Below are 20,788 nucleotides of genomic sequence, written 5' to 3' on the forward strand. Positions count from 1 at the left end.
GATGTTCACCAAAAACGCGATTTTTATAGGCATGTGGGCTGGAAAAGTTAGCCATGCGATCGCATGGGATTTCTTCCTCCAGGCCATGCGATCGCATGGCCGTCGGTGACAGCTAAAAGTTCCTTGTTTTCTTGTTTGTCGACGTTTTAATTAAATAAATATAATATATAAATAATTATAAGAATTATTTAAATATTATATTATATTTATGTGCATAGTTGACTTGTAATTTTTAGTCTGTTGCGTCGAGCGTTGAGAGTTGACTCTGGTCCCAGTTCTGGATTTTCGAACGTCCTTGCGTATAATTTAATATCTTGTACTTTGCGTTTCGCGTCTTGTACTCTTGTAATTTTGAGACGTTTCTCATCAATAATTGGAACCTCTTTGATTGTACTTTGTACTTTTGAGCTTTTTGGTCGTTTGCGTCTTCAATTCGTCGAATCTGTCTTTTATCTTCACCTTTTATTATTTAAACGAATATCACTTGTAAATAGAACTGTTGTAACTAAAAGCTTGTATTTCTTGAGGGATAATGCTATGAAATATATGTTAGTTTTTAGCATTATCAAATATTCCCACACTTGAGCGTTGCTTGTCCTCAAGCAATATAGTCTTGAAATAAAAATACTAGAATCACTTCTTTATTCTTCACACTTTGTACATCAGTGATTTCTATACGGCGGTATAAACAATGGTAGTAACGATGTGGTTTACAGTCCCACATGACTTATAAAAGTTTAGATCCATTAAGGAAATTGGATCTTTATGAAAATATTTGATCTTTTGAAAATTAAATCTAGCTTTTACCCTAGATAAGTTTTCCGGAATAACCCTTCACCGGTGTTTGCAAATTCTTTTTGTGAGTTTGGTGGTCTTCATATTTGAAATTTTTAGCTCAAAACTTAAGGTTTTGTGTCACCCACTTGCTAACCTTGTATTGGGAAAGCAACACGTCCAGTATACTTGCTCCAAATATTACCTTTCGGTAAACTACCGTCCGGTTGTAAAGGAAAGCGTTGAACAAGCAACTGTTAAGGCAATGTCCCCTGACATGCTTTTAATTATGGTCTATAATGTATCGGATGCAATTACTATCCTTTGTAGGAGTAATAGTAAAGCTCACCCTTATAATTTTTCGGTCTGGCACAAGGTCCTGTCTTTGACCATGCTATGCAACCACCGTTCTTACGGTTGACACCCGATTTGGTTCAGGTGACCTACTGAATTCTAGGTGAATTCCTAGGATTTTACGTTCAATGGTAATGAACGCATTGAAAATAGATTTTCAGAAAACAAATCGGTTTGTAATTTTGATCAAAATATTTTCTCGTTCAAGCTCGAGTTTAGATATCATTGAATTCTCAATCTTTAAGGTTCAATCTCTAGGATTGATTAATATCAGTCTTAAAAGCTGATTTTTGATCTTTTAAGGAGATTATCCTTTCTGGGGATCTGATTCATTAGTATTATCCAGCTAATTTGCACGGCGTCCTCCCCATTTTACAAGACAGATCCTCTCATGGTTAGGATAAGTCTGACCACTTGGCGACCCTGTTTTATGCTGAGGTCCGTAGATTTCCTGCTGATTTTAGAGATGACTTTTCTAGGTTTTTCGTCAACCTACAGCTGGTCTGGACGACAACTTCATGACCTAAATCAAGAAGCGCGTTTCTTTTTTGGAAGACTTTACTTCCTTTTAATGATGGAATTGATTCATCGTGTAGATCCATCTTTCTTTCAAATATATTACAGTAAATCGGGTAAAAATTGTTTAGCTTAAAGCAAAAGTATCTTCAATTATTTGTACAAAAATATGTGATATATGTTTTAAATAACTTGGTAATTTTCCCACACTTGGCTTTTTATTTTCCTTTTTATTGTCCTCTATTCCATTTTAAATGAATTCTAACATTTTGGTTTGTTTCTCAATTTATGTCCTTTCCAAGGTAACAATAATTTCGGTGTTAACACCTAGTTTTATCGTTCATAAATATGTATAAACATGATTTTGAGTTCATTTAATTGAAAATTTTGAAAAATTTTACTAGGATTGGGTAGTCAGTATATAAGACTAGAGCTGTTCTTTATTATCAGAGAGCACTAGATTCTAATACAACTACTGCGTTACTAGTATTTTTAATGGTAACCAAGTGTTTAAATCAAAAATTTTTTAAAATCCGAAAGAATTTAACCCCTTCCCACACTTAAGATCTTGCAATGCCCTCATTTGCAAGAAATTAGTAACAATTTAAATTATTGAGGGTGATTAGCGTAAAAAAATGATTAAATTTTATCAAAGTTTCCAAACATATTGGCGTTTGTTTGCTGAATGATAAATGGTGCACATCATTTGTTCATTCCGTCTTGTTGTTACATCACATTTATTTTTCATCTTGTCGTCAAAAGTACAAGCTTTTGCTGAACTTAATGCCAGTCTTTGAAAATGCGCTGTTTTACCCTGTTTTGTGCAATCGACAATATACATACAATACAAATATAAACATGCATGGCAATTTGAAATGGGACTTAAAATCCCACTTTCAAATCCTAAATGTGAAATATTAGTACACAATATTAATAAAAATGATAAAAATTACATAAATATATCCAATAACATAAGTTTAAACATGAAAAAGTAAAAAGATAAAAACATAAATATCATAAAAATAACCAAAGGAACTAAATCAGTCTGGATAGGGGTTCCAGTTCATCTCGTTAGGTGGGTTCCATTGTTGGTTATAGGTGTTCTGATAGGCTTGGTTATAGTCATACCGGTTAAAGGGTGGTCGGATGTCGGGGTTGTGTGGCGGAAAATGAGCAGGTCGAGTAGGCACGTAATTATTTGGTACCTGATATAATAGCTGGCTCATGATTTGGTGCTGATGAACTAACCAGCTATCGTGTTGGCGTCGCCTATAATCCTCGTATACTCGCTCGGAGTTCCACTGCTCGTACATACTATGTCTGGCCGCGCTCGTCATTGCTTCCTCATCTATACGAACGTGGACGTCAAGAATAGCATCTCGAAAGACATCCCTAATGTCTTCCGCTTCCTCCATTTTCTCGTCTGAGCCTCTCTCTACCTGAGGATGATTACCTTCATAGGGAATTGCCTGGTTGCGTCTACTCTTCAATACCTTAGCACCCGTATAAACCCGCAATCCTATGGTCTTATCCTGTTCTCTACAAACCTGTAATGGACCCCCTTGGTTCCTATCAACACCTAAATACTCTCCAATGAGAGTAACAAAAATACCTCCTCCTATTAAACTCCCGTCCTGCATTCCTTCTACCATTTTAGATAAATAAAAACTAACACAGTAAGGGATATTAACAAAGCTTCTCGGGTCTCGAATACACTTTAGGTAAAATAAATCATGTAAGGTCATTTTCTCCTTATTGTGACCTCTCTGTGTAATCGAGTTAGCAAAAAATCTATGAATTACACGAAGCTCGGATTTGTTAATATGTAAGTAGGAGTGTTTTCCTCCCAGTGTAAAAACATTATAGTTTGACATACACCTCCAAACGGCGTTCGCGTCAAAGTTCCTATCTACCCTTTTACCACGATAAATCAAACTCATACAATCGGGTAGTAGCAATTGATGTTATGCGAGGTGTATATAAAATAGCTTATATTTTACAAGGAAATACTATTAAATACGATACAATTTTACTCAAGATATTTATTTATTTATTGAATGGATATACTTAAACCTTGCTGCAACACTTATAGGCAGTGTACCTAATCGTACAGTAGTGTAGTTTTTAGTAAGTCCGGTTCGTTCCACAGATAATCTTTTTCACAAAGCTTAACGCTATATTAGTTTTATTTTATAAAAATACAAATATATATATATATAAGTAATATTATTATTATAAAGGGGGGTTTTTACCGTTTAATGACCGGTTTGTCGATTTTAAAAACTTTAGTTGCAGTTAAAACAAAATGTAAAATATTAAATAAATAAAAGACTTAATTTAAAGCGTAAAGTAAATAACGATAATGAAATTGCGATAAATAAAAGTGCGATAAAATAAACTTGCGATAATTAAAAAGTACGATAATTAAAAGTGCAATTAAATACAATAACAATAAATAAAAGTGCGATAATTAGAAGTGCAATTAAATATAAAATAAAGGAAATTAAATATGAAATAAAAGAATTATGCTTATTTAAACTTCCGTAATCATGATGTTTGACTTGTTAATTTAGTTTTATGCCCATGGGTTAATTGTCCTTTGTCCTGGATTATTTAATATGTCCGTCTGGTTTTTGTCCATAACAGTCCATCAGTCATAAATATAAAGTGCGAGTGTCCTCGTCAAATAATCCTTATACCCGAAGTTAAATATTCCAACTAATTGGGGACTTAAACTGTAACAAGATTTTAATACTTTGTTTAATAATTACACCAGGATGTCGACTGAGTGTAACCTAAGGTTTTAATACTTTGTTATCAATTATGCCAAGTGTCCTTGTACATAATTTCACCCCTGTTTTAATAATTCTAGTGACTATTAATCCATTCCCGTGTCCGGTTAAATGAACGATTATTCGTACATATAAATACCCCGCCCATCGTGTCCGATCGAGTGTATATGGTTATTTATAGGGACGTCCAATTGTAAATCTTTATATTAACATTAACAAACTATCATTTAGTTAAACAAATATAAAGCCCATTAATAGCCCATAGTCTAATTTCCACAAGTGTCGTTCTTTTGTCCAAACCCCAATTATGGTACAAAGCCCAATTACCCAATTTTAGTAATTAGCCCAACATCATGATTACTTCGTTTTAAATAAGCATAATAATAACTTAGCTACGAGATATTAATGTAAAAAGGTTGAACATAACTTACAATGATTAAAAATAGCGTAGCGTTACACGGACAGAATTTCGACTTACACCCTTACAACATTCGCTAACATACCCTTATTATTAGAATTAAAATTAAAATTAAATTTAAAATATAAATATATATATATATATATATATATATATATATATATATATATATATATATATATATATATATATATATATATTACGTATATATTGAGAGAGATAGATTATATGATATTTTGATCGATCAAACTGGGTTTGCTTTTATAGGCAGTTTCATTTTTTGGGGCTCCGCGAGTCGCGGCCCTCTCGTTCCTCAAACTCCGCGAGTCGCGGAGATATCAAATCCAGCTCACAAAGCCTTGGCTCCTAGCTTGCCAACGGATTAAAATATAAATATAATATATAAATAATTATAAGAATTATTTAAATATTATATTATATTTATGTGCATAGTTGACTTGTAATTTTTAGTCCGTTGCGTCGAGCATTGAGAGTTGACTCATGTCCCGGTTCCGGATTTTCGAACGTCCTTGCGTACTATTTTATATCTTGTACTTTGCGTTTTGAATCTTGTACTCTTGTAATTTCGAGACGTTTCTTATCAATAATTGGAACCTCTTTGATTGTATTTTGTACTTTTGAGCTTTTTGGTCGTTTGCGTCTTCAATTCGTTGAATCTGTCTTTTGTCTTAACCTTTTATTATTTAAACGAATATTACTTGTAAATAGAACAATTGCAACTAAAAGCTTGTTTTTCTTGAGGAATAATGCTATGAAATATATGTTCGTTTTTAGCATTATCAGCAATTCACTAGGAGTGTAAATCTGTAATGCCCTGGCCATGTCCATCATGGACATCCTCTACATCCTACCGCCAAGGATAAATCTAAGAAAACTTCTATCATCTAACCTATCTACATCTACATTTAACGCTATAGTACTCATCAACTCAACACACCATTCCTTATATACAGGTCTACGAATGGTGAAAAGACGTTCCCAATCTGTAAAAGAAGAACTGCCATACCTTTGAATCAAATGCTGTCTAACACGGTCAGCTAGATGGACCGTTTCCAAAGGATTCCAATCAATTACCCTCAGCACCTCTACCTCTTTTGTTACTACTTTAAATTTATTACTTTGATATGCCGGGTAATCTCTCCATCATCTATCGAATCTCAGATTAGGATGCAACGTGTGTTCCGAAATTGTTGGGTATTCTACTGGCGGATGTGGCGGAAATACTATGAATTCATTAGGTAACTGTAGTAGATCATAACAAGGTACGTGCTGATCAGGCTGTTGTTGTGGTTCCTGTTGTGGTACTTGTTCAGGTTCTGGCTCGTATTGCATTTCTGGTTCTGGTTCTGGAGCTGGAGCTGGAGCTGGAGCTGGAGCAGGTCGTCTAGATGATGATGATCCTGAACCTCCAGTATCGGCTTTCTGCAAAACACATTAAACACAAAGTTTGTGCATCCAAATATGCATTAGTGTTAGCAAAATAACAACTTAAAACAATCACAATAACATGTTAAATCAAAATTAAACTTATACACATTTTCACATTTTTTACAATTCTATACTTTTTCAAATAAGCACATATGAAAATGTATACAAAGTTCATAAGCATTTAACTCAAATAACATGTCAATATAGTCATTACTAACAATTAAACAAGTCTCAATTGGCAATTATATCAAATTAATCAAGTTCATGAATTTTCGCCTAAAAAGTCCACTTTAATCTTTAAAAATCATGTTTAGGATCAATGTTTGGATCATTTAACTACCTAAACATGTTACACTACTCAATTTAGCAATAATTCATGACAAAAATCGGCCATAACCTGTTTATATCAAAAAGCCCCAAATTGCTCAAGAACACAAACCCTAGATTTCTAAAAATTTTGAAGTTTTTGGCTTCAAATCATGTTAAATAGCATCAATCTAGGTTATACATGCATAAAGTACTAACAATTTAACACTAATTACACTAGAAATCAACAAAATTGCATTAGGTAAAATATTGGTAATTATCACAAAAACTAGGAATTTATAGAGTTTAGGGGTGTAATTTTTACCTTTCTTGATAAACTTATGAACAATTTCATGATTTGAGCGAAAAATTTGATGAATTACAGTGGAAAAATGATGAAATTTGGTGAGGTTTTGAGAGATTTTCGTGTATGTGTGTGTATATTGTGGTGAAGAGCAGAACAGACTGCCTTTTCTATCTGGCCTGTTTTCCAGCTCCATGCGATCGTATGGAGTTGGAGTTCAATTCCCATGCGATCGCATGGGTGTCCGGGAAAAGTGTTTTGGCCCTTTTTTTAAAAAAAAAAAACCTTAAAACTTTATAAAACATAAAATTAATTTAAATTTTAAAAATTTGTTTCTTTTTAGGATGAGGGCATTCGGATCGTTGTCCTAGTCCGTCCCTCGACAAAATTTTAAAATTTGTCAATTCAAAGCGCGGTTTTAAAAGTAAAGATTTTTAGGTTTTTTTAAATGTTTTGGGCATACTTTAATTCATTAAGATTAAAAATAATGATAATAAAAGTTCTCGTCCCTCCCTCGGGTAAAGCAATTTCAGTTCAACGACCTAGTCTTCAACTCACGACGAATTTTAAAAATTATATTTTTAACTTAGCGAAATAAAGTAAATTTTTGTTTTTAAATTCACAACAAACTTAAATTTAAAATGCATAAAATTAAAAATTCATATTAAAAATTCACACCAAACTTATATTATATTTTTGTTTTTATACATACAAACTTATATTAAAAATATTAATTTTTCAAATATTTACAATTTTAAATATATTGATTTAAAAAGTTTACAATATTATTTTAATATTAATTAAAAAAATAAAGTAAAAATAAAATTAAAAATCTTTTTGGCTTTTATCCCACTTTAATCAATCAAATATTATCAAAAATATGCACCCCTCTTTTCGGTAAAGTAATTTCGGTTTTATAACCTAGTTTAACTCATGACGAATTTTTAAAATATTTTTCTTGATTGATTAAAGATATTTATACCTTAAGAATAAACGATAAATTTCGCAGTGATGTAATAAATTTTTGTATGATATCAATAATTTCGATCGCAAGACCTAATTTTATCGAATATCAATTTAATACTTTATAGCGAACAAATTAGCGTTTATTATCAAAAGGTTAAAAATAAAAATAAAAAAAAAGGTACAAACTTACCTGTGAGATAGTATTCTTTGTGATATGCTCTAGCCCACTCATAAGATAGTCGGACTAATTGATTTTCCATAGCTACATAGGCGTAACCTCGAGCATTCAATGTTTTTTCTTCTAAACATATGAACGGTCCGTCTCTGCATAAAGTAATGAATTCGGTATTGGAATATGTCTGATTCGTCGAGCATTTTTCTTCGTGTGACCATTTTCCGCATTTGTGACATCTTTCAAGGTGTCGTGCTCTTCTTTTCGCTGCAGATTTTGATTTTCCTTTACCAAATTGTAACTTATTATTTTCGCATCTGGATTCTTTTCTTACTCCGTCCAATTTACCTCTGATTAATGATACTATTTCACTTGGAAGGGTGTCATTATTACGTTTAGTGATCAAAGCGTGTAGCATTAGACCATGGTTTAATTCACAGGAAGTCTTCATCTCGTAAAACCTAAAAAAAATAAAAATTCAGAATGGGGGGAGAAGACTAGTTCTTTAGGGTCTGCTAGGGAAAGACCATTCGGGTTCCATTTTCGAGAACTACACGAAAACAGAAAATCTAACTCTAACAGAAATACATATTATCCTTTAAAGACTTGATTCTCCCCACACTTAGTTAGCTATGGTGTAGAAATTGTGATTAACTTTGTTGTCAACTTCCATCGGACTATCTATGTAATGTTTAACTCTGTGACCATTAACCTTAAATTCAATCCCATTTAAATTTATCAATTCTACTGTTCCGTATGGGAAAACTCTTTTGACTATGATTGGTCCAGACCATCTTGATTTCAATTTTCCAGGAAATAGCTTGAATCGTGAATTGAAAAAAAGAAATTTGTCTCCTTCCTTAAATTCTTTTGAACTTCTGATTCTTTTATCATGCCATTTCTTCGTTCTTTCCTTATAGATTAGCGAATTTTCTTATGCTTCATGTCTTAATTCTTCTAATTCGTTTAGTTGACTTAATCGTAGACGTCCAGCTTCATGTAAATCAAGATTACATGTCTTCAAAGCCCAAAATGCTTTGTGTTCAATTTCTACTGGAAGATGACATGCTTTTCTATAAACGAGTTTAAAAGGTGTGGTTCCAATTGGAGTTTTGTAGGCTGTTCTAAAAGCCCAGAGTGCATCCTCCAATTTAATGGATCATTCCTTCGGATGTTTGACGTGTTGATTTTAGTTTTATGCCCATGGGTTAATTGTCCTTTGTCCTGGATTATTTAATATGTCCGTCTGGTTTTTGTCCATAACAGTCCATCAGTCATAAATATAAAGTGCGAGTGTCCTCGTCAAATTATCCTTATACTCGAAGTTAAATATTCCAACTAATTGGGGACTTAAACTGTAACAAGATTTTAATACTTTGTTTAATAATTACACCAGGATGTCGACTGAGTGTAACCCAAGGTTTTAATACTTTGTTATCAATTATGCCAAGTGTCCTTGTACATAATTTCACCCCCGTTTTAATAATTCTAGTGACTATTAATCCATTCCCGTGTCCGGTTAAATGAACGATTATTCGTACATATAAATACCCCGCCCATCGTGTCCGATCGAGTGTATATGGTTATTTATAGGGACGTCCAATGGTAAATCTTTATATTAACATTAACAAACTATCATTTAGTTAAACAAATATAAAGCCCATTAATAGCCCATAGTCTAATTTCCACAAGTGTCGTTCTTTTGTCCAAACCCCAATTATGGTACAAAGCCCAATTACCCAATTTTAGTAATTAGCCCAACATCATGATTACTTCGTTTTAAATAAGCATAATAATAACTTAGCTACGAGACATTAATGTAAAAAGGTTGAACATAACTTACAATGATTAACAATAGCGTAGCGTTAAACGGACAGAATTTCGACTTACACCCTTACAACATTCGCTAACATACCCTTATTATTAGAATTAAAATTAAAATTAAATTTAAAATATAAATATATATATATATATATATATATATATATATATATATATATATATATATATATATTACGTATATATTGAGAGAGAGATAGATTATATGATATTTTGATCGATCAAACTGCGTTTGCTTTTATAGGCAGTTTCATTTTTTGGGGCTCCGCGAGTCGCGACCCTCTCGTTCCTCAAACTCCGCGAGTCGCGAAGATATCAAATCCATCTGACAAAGCCTTGGCTCCTAGCTTGCCGACGGATTTAAATATAAATATAATATATAAATAATTATAAGAATTATTTAAATGTTATATTATATTTATGTGCATAGTTGGCTTGTAATTTTTAGTCCGTTGCGTCGAGCGTTGAGAGTTGACTCATGTCCCAGTTCCGGATTTTCGAACGTCCTTGCGTACTATTTTATATCTTGTACTTTGCATTTTGAATCTTGTACTCTTGTAATTTCGAGACGTTTCTTATCAATAATTGGAACCTATTTGATTGTATTTTGTACTTTTGAGCTTTTTGGTCATTTGTGTCTTCAATTCGTCGAATCTGTCTTTTGTCTTCACCTTTTATTATTTAAACGAATATTACTTGTAAATAAAACAATTGCAACTAAAAGCTTGTCTTTTTTGAGGAATAATGCTATGAAATATTTGTTCGTTTTTAGCATTATCAAATATTCCCACACTTGAGCGTTGCTTGTCCTCAAGCAATATAGTCTTGAAATACTAGAATCACTTCTTTATTCTTCACACTTTGTACATCAGTGATTTCTATACGGCGGTATAAACAATGGTAGTAACGATATGGTTTACAGTCCCACATGACTATAAAAATTTAGATCCATTAAGGAAATTGGATCTTTATGAAAACATTTGATCTTTTGAAAATTAAATCTAGCTTTTACCCTAGATAAGTTTTCTGGAATAACCCTTCACCGGTGTTTGCAAATTATTTTTGTGGGTTTGGTGGGTTTCATATTTGAAAATTTTAGCTCAAAACTTGCGGTTTTGTGTCACCCACTTGCTAAACTTGTATTAGGAACGCAACACGTCCAGTATACTTGCTCCGAATATTACCTTTTGGTAAACTACCATCCGGTTTTAAAGGAAAGCGTTGAACAAGCAACTGTTAAGGCAATGTTCCCTGACATGCTTTTAATTATGGTATATAACATGTCGGACGCAATTACTATCCTTTGTAGGAGCAATAGTAAAGCTCACCCTTATAATTTTTCTGTCTGGCACAAGGTCCTGTCTTTGACCATGCTATGCAACCACCGTTCTTACAGTTGACACCCGATTTGGTTCAGGTGACCTAATGAATTCAAGGTGAATTCCTAGGATTTTATGTTCAATGGTAATGAACGCATTAAAAATGGGTTTTCAGAAAACAAATCGGTTTATAATTTGATCAAAATATTTTCTCGTTCAAGCTCGAGTTTAGATATCATTGAATTCCATGAGTTTGAATTCTCAATCTTTAAGGTCAATCTCAAGGATTGAGTAATATCAGTCTTAAAAGCTGATTTTTGATCTTTAAGGAGATTATCCTTTCTGGGGATCTAATTCATTAGTCTTATCCAGCTAATTTGCACGGTGCCCCCCATTTTACGAGATAAATCCTTCTCATGGTTAGGATAAATCTGACCACTTGGTGACCCTGTTTGATGCTGAGGTCCGTGGATTTCCTGCTGATTTTAGTGATGACTTTTCTAGATTTTTCGTCAACCTACTGCTGGTCTGGACGACAACTTCTTAACCTAAATCAAGAAGCGCGTGTCTTTTTCGGAAGACTTTACTTCCTTTTAATGATGGAATTGATTCATCGTGTAGATCCATCTTTCTTACAGTAAATCGGCTAAAACAGTTAATTATCGTCCAAAACAAAAGTATCTTCAATTATTTGTACAAAAATATGTGATATATATTTTGAATAACTTGGTGAAAATTTCCCACACTTGGCTTTTATTTTCCTTTTTATTGTCCTCTATTCCATTTTAAATGAATTCTAACATTTTGGTTTGTTTCTCAATTTATGTCCTTTCCAAGGTAACAATAATTTCGGTGTTAACACCTAGTTTTATCGTTCATAAATATGTATAAACATGATTTTAAATTCATTTAGTTGAAAATTTTGAAAATTTTTACTAGAATTGGGTAGTCAGTATATAAGACTAGGGCTGTTCTTTATTATCAGAGAGCACTAGATTCTAATACAACTACTGCTTTACTAGTATTTTTAATGGTAACCAAGTGTATAAAGTAAAAATTTTGAAAATCCGAAAGAATTTAACCCCTTTCCACACTTAAGATCTTGCAATGCCCTCATTTGCAAGAAATCAGTAACAATTTAAATTATTGAGGGTGATTAGCGTAGAAATGATTAAATTTTACCAAAGTTTCCAAACATATTTGTGTTTGTTTGCTGAATGATAAATGGTGCATATCATTTGTTCATTCCGTCTTGTTGTTATGTCACATTTATTTTGCATCTTGTCGTCAAAATTAGTTGCTTTTGCTGACCTTAATGCCAGTCTTTGAAAATGCGTTGTTTTACCCTGTTGTGTACATAAGATAAACTGCAAACATATATACATATTTTTGAAGTTTGGTATATTACCCCACATTCAAACATTATTAAAATCTAAAAATAAAAATTAGTAAATTATAAAAACTAATACAATTCCAACATAAGTATTAAATGTATCAGCATTACAAATTATAAAATAAATAAAACTAAGTAGACTAGGGATGATACTGATACCAGTAGGGGTTCCATGCATAACCATATGTGTTATAAAATGCTTCGGCTGGGTTATACGTAGGATACGGTGGTTGGATCTCTATAGACCAGGGAGGAAATACGGGCGATGGAGTAGGAATATAGTTTCTACCTACATGTTGGCAATGAGCTATGATTTGGTTTTGATGAACTTGCCAATCTTCAAATGCTCGATGTCTAGCATTTTCATACTCTTGTGAAGCTATAAACCCTTGCATTTCTGTCATTTCATTTCCTCCTCCCACATTACCTGGCTGTTAGTTTCTCTCAACCTGTGGATGTCTACCATGGTATTGTACTGCGGCGTTATTTCGCCTCTTCAAAACCTTCGCACCATGGTATACATTTAAACCTATTGTATCGCGGGGTTCTGGTTCTTCGACTAATAATCCCCCCCGACTTATATCCACACCGAGATATTCAGCAATCAAAGTAATAAATATACCACCTCCTATTATGCTATGCGGTCTCATCCCCCTAACCATAGCTGATAAATAATAACCCACACAATAAGGTATACTTACAGCGCTTTGTGGGTCTCGAATACACATGTGGTAAAACAAATCCTGTTCATTTACCTTTTCCTTATTCTTACCTCGTTGTGTAATTGAATTGGCTAAAAACCTGTGAATTACTCTTAACTCTGCTCTATCTATATCCAAATAAGAGTAATTTCCCCCTTTAAATCGGTGATGGCTAGTCATTTGACTCCATACACCATGCGTATCAAAATTTTCATCAATTTTCCTACCGTTCAATATCAACCCTCTACAATCGGCAGATGCTAACTCCTCAGGCGTATATATACGTAAGGCCTGAGCCATGTCTAGTAGAGACATGTGGTGCATCGAACCTCCTAACAAAAATCTAATAAAAGATCGATCGGTTAAACTAGCTACCCGATCATTTATTTCTATACTACACAATAATTCTTCACACCATACTTTATATACAGGTCTACGCATGTTGAATAAACGTACCCAATCGTTAAAAGTAGAATTACCATACCTCTATGTAAGTAATTCCCTAATTGGCCCGGCTAATTCTACAGCTTCTAACGGTGCCCATTCTATTACCCTAGGTACTTCAACAGCTTTAGAATGAAGAGTATGCAAGCCCCTTTGGTATTTTGGATAATCTATCCAACGTCTGTCAAATCTCAAGTTTGGGTGCAAATCTTCCAAGTGCATATCTGAAAATGTCATAACTGGATGAGGTATATCTTTTTTATAATAGCTATCAACATCCTGTTGTTCCGCATTCTCAGGAGGAGCATTGCGAGCTTGGGATGAGGATTCACCCATTTCAGTCTGCAAAACACATCAAACACAATTTTTGTGCATCCAAATATGCATTAGTGTCAGCAAAATCATCAATCAAAATAATTACAATTACATGTCCAATTTATATCAAACTTATGCTCATTTTCATATTTTTATCAAATCTACACTTTTTCAAATAAGCATATACGAAAATGTTCACCAAGTTCATAAGCATTCAACTCAAATAACATGTCAAAATAATCATTACTAGCAATTAAACAAGTTTCAAATGGCATTATCTCTCAAAAATCAAGTTCATGAATTTTAGACTTGAAAAAGTCCACTTTAATTCTCAAAATCATGCTTAGGCTCAAAGTTTGGATCATTTAACTACCTAAACATGTTACACTACTTAATTTAGCAACAATTCATGACAAAAATCGGCCATAACCTGTTTATATCAAAAAGCCCCAAATTTGCTCAAGAACACAAACCCTATATTACTCAAAATTTGAAGTTTAAGGCTTCTAATCATGTTAAATAGCATCAATCTAGGTTATACATGCATAAAATACTAACAATTTAACACTAATTACACTAGAAATTAACAAAATTGCATTAGGTAAAAAATTGGAATTTATCACAAAAACTAGCAAATTTATGAGTTTAGGGGTGTAATTTTTACCATTTTGCTGAAGAATGAGAATCTAGGCATGATTAGAGCAAGAAAAATGATGAATTACGGTGAAAAATGGCGAATTTTAGAGAGGATTTTGGGGTTGGTTCGTGTAAATGTGTGTGTTTGTGTTGAAGAACAGACTCGCTGTATGTTTTGATCTGGCCAGAAATTTGCCTCCATGCGATCGTATGGAGGTATAGGGTGATTCCCATGCGATCGCATGGGTACCCGGCTACAGTGTTTTCAGCTTTTTTTTTTTATAAAACCTTATACTTTATAAAACATAAAATTAATAAAATTTTAAAAATTTGTTTCTTTTTAGGATGAGGGCGTTTCGGATCGTTGTCCTAGTCCGTCTCTCGACAAAATTTTAAAATTTGTCAATTTAAAGCGCAGTTTTAAAAGCAAAGATTTTTGAGTTTTTTTTAATGTTTTTGGCATACTTTAATTCAATAAGATTAAAAATAATGATAATAAAAGTTCTCGTCCCTCCCTCGGGTAAAGCAATTTCGGTTCAACGACCTAGTCTTCAACTCACGACGAATTTTAAAAATCATATTTTTAACTTGGCGAAATAAAGTAAATTTTTGTTTTTAAATTCACACCAAACTTAAATTTAAAATGCATAAAATTAAAAATTCACACCAAACTTAATTAAAAATTTATATTATAAATTCACACCAAACTTATATTATATTTTTTTTATACATACAAACTTATATTAAAAAGATTAATTTTTTCAAATATTTACAATTTTAAATATATTAATTTTAAAAAGTTTACAATATTATTTTAATTTTTATATATTAATTTTAAAACATGGTAAAAATAAAATTAAAAACCTTTTTGGCTTTTTTCCCACTTTAATCAATCAAATATTATCAAAAATATACGCCCCTCTTTTCGGTAAAGTAATTTCGGTTCCATGACCTAATTTAACTCATGACGAATTTTTGAAATATTTTGGGTTGATTGATTAAAGATATTTATACCTTAAGAATAAACGTTAAATTTCGTAGTGATGTAATAAATTTTTGTATGATATCAATAATTTCGGTCGCCAAACCTAATTTTATTCAATACCAATTTAATACTTTATAACGAACAAATTAGTGTTTATTATCAACAGGTTAAAAATAAAAATAAAAAAAATTAAAACTGTACAGACTTACCTGTGAGATAGTATTCTTAGTGATACGATCTATCCCATTCATAAGATAGTCGGTTTAATTGATTTTCCACGGCTACATAGGCGTAACCTCGAGCATTCAGTGTTTTTTCTTCTAAACATATGAACGGTCCGTCTCTGCATAAAGTAACAAATTCGGTGTTTGAATAGGTTTGATTATTTGAACATTTACCTCCATGTGACCATTTTCTGCATTTGTGACATCTTTCAAGGTGTCGTGCTCTTCTTTTCGCTGCGGATTTTGATTTTCCTTTACCAAATTGTAACTTATTATCTTCGCATCTGGATTCTTTTCTTACTCCGTCCAATCTTTCTCTGATTACTGATACTATTCACTCGGAAATGTGTCATTATTACGTTTAGTGATCAAAGCGTGTAGCATTAGACCATGGTTTAGTTCACAGGAAGTCTTCATTTCCTAAATAAAAATAAAATTTCAGAATGGGGGGAGAAGACTAGTTCTTTAGGGTCTGCTAGGGAAAGACCATTCGGGTTCCATTTTCGAGAACTACACGAAAACAGACAATCTAACTCTAACAGAAATACATATTATCCTTTAAAGACTTGATTCTCCCCACACTTAGTTAGCTGTGGTATCGAAATTGTGATTAACTTCATTGTCGATTTCCATTGGACTATCTACGTAATGTTTAACTCTGTGACCATTAATCTTAAATTCAATCCCTTTTGAATTTATTAATTCTATCGTTCCGTATGGAAAAACTCTTTTGACTATGAATGGTCCAGACCATCTTGATTTCAATTTTCCAGAAAATAGCTTGAATCGTGAATTGAAAAGAAGAACTCTGTCTCCTTCTTTGAATTCTTTTGAACTTCTGATTCTTTTATCATGCCATTTCTTCGTTCTTTCCTTATAGATTAACGAATTTTCGTATGCTTCATGTCTTAATTCTTCTAATTCGTTTAGTTGACTTAACCGTAGACGTCCAGCTTCATGTAAATCAAGATTACATATCTTCAAAGCCCAAAATGCTTTGTGTTCAATTTCTACTGGAAGATGACATGCTTTTCCATAAACAAGTCTAAAAGGTGTGGTTCCAATTGGAGTTTTGTAGGCTGTTCTAAAAGCCCAGAGTGCATCCTCCAATTTAATGGACCATTCCTTCGGATTTGATCCAACGGTTTTTTCTAGAATACGTTTTAAAGCTCGGTTGGTATTTTCAACTTGTCCACTTGTTTGTGGATGATATGCGGTGGAGATTTTATGAGTTACTCCATATCTTTTGAGAACTTTCTCAAGTTGATTATTACAGAAATGAGTACCCCGATCACTTATTAAAGCTTTCGGTGTTCCAAACCTTGCAAAAAGACGTTTTAAAAAGTTGACTACAACTCGTGCATCGTTAGTTGGGAGAGCTTGTGCTTCCACCCATTTAGATACATAATCAATGGCTACGAGAATATAGAGATTATTATGAGATTTTGGAAATGGACCCATAAAGTCAATACCCCAAATGTCAAATACTTCACATACTTGAATGACATTTTGTGGCATTTCATCACGTTGACTTATTTTTCCGGCTCTTTGACATGCATCACAGGATTTGCAAAGAAGGTGTGCATCTTTGTAAATTGTAGGCCAATAGAATCCAGCATCATAAACTTTTCTTGCTGTTAGTTGAGGCCCATAGTGCCCTCCTGTTGGTCCTGTGTGACAATGGTTTAAAATTTTACTAGCTTCATCTCCGAATACACATCGGCGTATTATTTCATCTGGACAACTTTTAAACAGATGTGGATCTTCCCAGAAATAGTGTTTTATATCACTGAAGAATTTCTTTCGTTTTTGGTACGATAATCATTTTTCAAGGAATCCACATACTAAATAGTTTACATAGTCTGCAAACCATGGAATTTCATTAAAATCTATCTTCAATAGATATTCATCAGGAAAGTTGTCTTGTATGGCCGATTCATTTAGAACTTCTAATTCAGGATTTTCAAGACGAGAAAGATGATCAACGGCGAGATTTTCTGCTCCTCTTTTATCTCGGATTTCAATATCGAACTCTTGTAAGAGTAAGATCCAACGGATTAATCTTGGTTTGACATCTTGTTTCGAAAATAGGTATTTGAGAGCAGAATGGTCGGTATAAACCACCGTTTTTGCTAGAACGAGATATGAACGAATTTTGTCAAAAGCAAATACAATAGCAAGGAGTTCTTTTTCAGTAGTTGTATAGTTCGTTTGTGCTCCTTGTAACGTCTTACTAGAATAATATATAGGTTAAAATCGTTTTTCAATCCTTTGTCCTAAAACGGCTCCCATTTCAAAATCACTTGCATCGCACATTAGTTCAAACGGTAAATTCCAATTCGGTGTTATCATGATCGGCGCATTAGTGAGTTTCTCTTTAAGAATATTAAAAGATTTGATGCATTCATCTGAAAAGATGAATGGAGCATCCTTTTCTAAGTGGCAATTTTAGAAAAATCTTTTATTAAACGTCAGTAAAAACCGGCATGCCCTAGAAAACTCCTAACTCCTCTAACATTGGTGGGATGTGGAAGTTTAGCAATTACATCTACTTTAGCTCTATCCACTTCAATTCCTTCTTTTGAAATTTTATGTCCAAGAACGATGCCTTCTTTAACCATGAAATGGCATTTCTCCCAATTAAGTACTAGATTTGATTATTCGCATCTAGTAAGCATTCTTTCAAGATTAACTAGACATGATTTAAATGTATCACCGAAGACTGAAAAGTCATCCATGAAAACTTCCATGCAATCTTCTATCATGTCGTGAAAAATCGCCATCATGCACCTTTGAAAGGTTGCAGGGGCGTTGCAAAGTCTAAATGGCATGTGTTTGTAAGCAAAAGTACCATAAGGGCACGTGAACGTGGTTTTCTCTTGATCTTCGGGTGCTATTGGAATTTGAAAATATCCGGAAAATCCATCAAGAAAACAATAATAACTATTTCCGGCTAATCTTTCCAATATTTGATCAATGAAATGTAAGGGAAAGTGATCTTTTCTGGTGGCGTCATTTAATTTTCTATAATCAATACAAACACGCCATCCTGTTACAGTGCTAGTAGGAATAAGCTCATTTTTTTCATTTGTAATGACAGTCATGCCACCCTTCTTAGGCACGCATTGAACTGGGCTTACCCATGGACTATCAGAAATTGGATAAATTAAACCTGCGTCTAGTAGTTTAATAATTTCTTTTTTTTACTACATCTTGCATATTCGGATTTATTCTTCGTTGGCATTGCACATACGTTTTATGACCTTCTTCCATAAGGATTTTATGTGTGCAATATGAAGGACTTATTCCTTTAATATCATGAATCTTCCATGCAATGGCTGGTTTATGAGCTTTCAACACAAAAATGATTGTGATTTCTCATTTTTAGTAAGAGAAGACGATATTATTACAGGTAATTCAGATTCACCATGTAAATAAGCGTATTCCAAATGGTTTGGAAGTGGCTTTAACTCTAATATTGGAGGTTCTTCTATCGATGATTTATATAGATATCTGTCTTCTTCTTTTAGCATTTAAATTTCTTCTGTTGTTGGTTCATATCCATTAGCTATTAGTGTAGCTAACATTTCAGCTTCATCAATTGGTTCAGTTCCTTCTCCTAAAGAACATTCTCCTGTTCCTTGTAATTCTGGAAATTCTTCTAATAATTCTGCATGTGAATCTATAGTTTGAATATAATAACATGTATCATCTGCAGATTACGGTTGTTGCATTGCTCTATCAACTGAAAAGGTAACACTCTCATCCTCTATACTTAGGGTCAATTTCTTACCGAACACGTCTATCATTGCTTTAGTCGTGTTTAAGAATGGTCTTCCTAATATGAGAGGAACTTGAGAATCTTCTTCCATGTCCAGAACAACAAAATCTACTGGAAATACTAAAGTACCAACTTTAACTAGCATGTTCTCCATTATCCCTCTAGGATATTTTATTGATCTATCGGCTAGTTGTATACTTATTCTTGTTGGTTTCAATTCTCCAAGGTCTAGTTTATCTTATAATGAATACGGCATTAAATTTATACTAGCACCTAAGTCTGCCAATACTTCTATTGAATTAAGACTACCCAGAAAACATGAAATTATGAAACTTCCTGGATCAGATAATTTTTCTGGTATCTTATTCAACAGCACTGCTGAACAATTAGCATTCATAGTAACGGCCGAGAGTTCTTCCATTTTCTTTCTATTTGTGATTAGATCTTTCAAGAATTTAGCATATCTAGGCATTACTGAAATTACATCAATGAAAGGAAGATTTACATTTATCTGTTTAAACATATCCAAGAATTTGGATTGCTCGGCTTCAAGTTTCTCTTTTTTCATTTTACTCGGGTAAGGAAGTGGTGGTTGGTATGGTTTAACATAAGGTTTAGCCTTAACTATTTTATCTTCATTAACCTTTTCAACTACCGGTTCTTTTTCCTTATCTTGTTCAGATTGTGGTTCTTGTGGAGTAGGAATAGCTTCATCAGAATTTTCAGGTATTTCAGGTGGTTTAAGTGTTGTACCACTTCTTGTGGTAATAGCTTTAGTTGTTTCATTCCGGGGGTTTGCATTTGTATCACTAGGTAAACTTCCCGGTTTTCTTTCACCTATTAACCTTGCTAGGTTACTTACTTCTTGTTCCAAATTTTGAATAGAAGCTTGTTGATTTCTAAATGCTTGAGCATTTTGTTCATTAGTTTGTTTTTGAGATGTGAAAAAACTGCGTTTGAGTTTCAACTAGCTTTGTCATCATATCTTCAAAATTCGGCTTTTTATCATCGGTTTGTGGTGGTTTGTTTTGAAAATTAGGTCTTTGCTGATTGTAAGTATTACTGGATACTTGTTGATTGTTAGGACCGTGTTGGTTATG

Source organism: Rutidosis leptorrhynchoides, chromosome 11, assembly GCF_046630445.1.
Source record: "Rutidosis leptorrhynchoides isolate AG116_Rl617_1_P2 chromosome 11, CSIRO_AGI_Rlap_v1, whole genome shotgun sequence".
Classification (NCBI taxonomy): domain Eukaryota; kingdom Viridiplantae; phylum Streptophyta; class Magnoliopsida; order Asterales; family Asteraceae; genus Rutidosis; species Rutidosis leptorrhynchoides.